Raw genomic sequence first — 2,917 nt, forward strand, 5'->3', positions numbered from 1 at the left:
GCTCTGCAGGAGGCTGGCCTACGCAACATGTAGCACAGCCAACTCACCGACACGCTACGTTTGAATGGGTCGCTCCCAGATGGGAGAGCGGTGGGGGCCGAAAAATACCACGTTCTGGAGACACTGCCACTTACGAAAATGTTTCTATTGCCAAGTGATGAAACGGAGTTAGACCTCCTTATTATTCCTTCGTGATTCATATAAAGTCATAGAATTAAGCCTGTAAGAGACGTCATTCTAGACAACATGCGGAAATTTTCTTTTTAATCTGTTATTTTAATACGTCTGCAGTGACATTTTATATGTGTAAACGCTGGAAGCTGTATAATAGGATCTTAATAAGCAGCGATTTTAATGTAATTTATATCCTACTTTGACGCTAAAAGTATCCTGAATCGGTCGTTTTTCCACATTCAACATGTCCTACTACGGTAGGACTTGTGGCATCAAACAAGGTCCTCTATAATCTCGTACCAATATGGGTGAATAAAAATAAGATTTGTTATTTTTAAAAAAACAACATTTGTGATATAAATATCAAGGATATTTGCAATTATTTTTTGGAAATATTAATATACTTTGTTGATATGACGCTAAAGCATGGTGCACTAAAAAATCTGCAATTACTGAGAAACGAACCCGAGATCGCATGCACGCACTGAGTATTTACCAAACACCGAACGCCCTAACAAATTAAGCTAGATAAAAATCATTAGCACTTGTCCAATAATTTAATGTACAAAATATTTTTAAATTCAAAAAAATTAATTAAATAACTACTTGTTTGTAACTTTCTGTGTCATCAAATATTTGAAACTATTTTTGAAGAGTTCAATATAAATTGGTTCTTTTTTTAGAAGTATTATACGTTATACGCTTGTAAAGAAATTGAGGCTACATATTTAAATTTGATTATGTGTTATTTTTTACTTGAAGGAACACAATGTCAAACTTGCTGATTTCAATAAAAATATCTTTTTATCTCTTTATGAAACAAAGATTTAAAAAAAGTCGTGCAGCATCATAATTAATCCAATTATACTTAAAAATACAAATATTTAGTTTAAATTTCAACCTTATATTCATCCGGAAATAAGTTTATATTAAAAATAACAGTACTGGTTTTATACCCATCTGTCTCGTCGTCTCAAAATTCGAGATAAGTAGTCCATTATTTTTCATACATTTGGCTGCTCTTATTATCCAATAAATATGATTAAATTATTACAAAAGTAAAGAGTTTCTCACGAAATAAATGATTCTTCCTCTTAAATCAAGTGTCAGACACGTAAATAGTAATATTTCTTTAAGAAAATAATTTGCAAACTCTCGATTATTATTGTTTAGTAACAGAAACGACGAAACCATTAGAAAAGTGGTATTATTATTTGGAGAAAAATTATTTTCTTCATGAAATCATGTTGCAAATAAATTAACCGTAATACGCTAATAAAAATTCAATAACAATTAATAAATTTCATTATAATTATTAAATATACATTTAAATATATTTTTCAAATTTTTTATTTTATTCGTAATACTTGTTGTTAGCAATAGAAAATATGTTATTCTTATAATTTGTTGTGATTCTGAATGACTTACATGACTTTTAAATTCACAAATTTTCATTAATTACAGATGAAAATGTTTATAATGAATTATTAATCGACAATATTGTGTAATTTTCCACAATGAATATCATTTTTATAAAAATTTTCAGCATTTTGAGTTAAGAAAACATATTTTTCTATGATTAAGCATTGTAGAGAAGTATTGATTCATATATAAAAAATTAATAACACTTAGGTTAAATCTTGAATTTAATATTTTCTTAATTGAGTGTGCATTCGGTCAAGAATATGACCAATAAGTTCAATTAACCTGAGTAAACAATATTTTTTACTTTATTTTCATGAAGTTCGAACATTGTAACCTCAAACGATTCAATGCAGGGTCAGTATCAAAGGGGAGGTCAGGCAGTGCCAAAGTAGGGTCTTGAATTATAAAAATTTATGCTCTAAAGATTCAAAGTAGCTTCAAAAAGGTGATAAAGCATCAAAGCAGGCTCTCATGTTTCATTCTTCAGGAGTTAAAAGTTTAAAGCAGGGGCTATAAGTTGAAATTGCGTTAAAACAGGTTTTAATAAAAAGATGCAACTTTAAAGTAGGATCTAGATTTCGACTCGGGTAGGAAACACATACCGTTTTATTAGACCAGCTGTGCAGAAAACCATAAAAACACTTCTGTGGCGACGCAACGAGGAATGATGGCTTCCGTTGTAATATTTCATCACTATCACAGTCAAAGCAGACATTTTGGTACTGCGATCTATCGCATTTGATTTCAAGTTTCTTAAAAAAGGGAGGTAGCCTTATTAGGGACTATGGCCTTATTCGGAACAACTACCTTACTACTGCCTCTCTCAATGCAAGTATCCTTTTTTCCTCTACACTCGATTCTTAATAACAATGAGCCGTCATTTTTCTTATAGTAGGTTTCAGAATCTCATGTTGTTTCTACGAAAGTTTGAGAAAACTGTTTAAATCTTACGAATTTATTTTGTTAATGTCGCCTTAAAAGTGCTCCCTTACATTGATATACTGAATATTAAATATTTAGAATTTTTATCATGAAAAGTGCAACATTTCTTTCACTTCTGGTAACGAAAATATGAAACTCTCTTGTTGAAGACAACTCTATCAATTTTTAAAACACATCACTTTTACGGTGCTATGGTATTGTAGAATACTAAAGTTTTAAACGTTTTTATCATTTATTCAAATGAAAAGTCACTCAGTGTATCATTTTTAATCTGAAAATATCTGGCACAAAATAAGCGCACCTTTTCATTTGCTGACACTGGTTTTTCATTTATTTACTTTTTCAGTATGAAGCCGACGTTGCGGTATAGTCTGCA

Source organism: Belonocnema kinseyi, chromosome 7, assembly GCF_010883055.1.
Source record: "Belonocnema kinseyi isolate 2016_QV_RU_SX_M_011 chromosome 7, B_treatae_v1, whole genome shotgun sequence".
NCBI lineage: Eukaryota > Metazoa > Arthropoda > Insecta > Hymenoptera > Cynipidae > Belonocnema > Belonocnema kinseyi.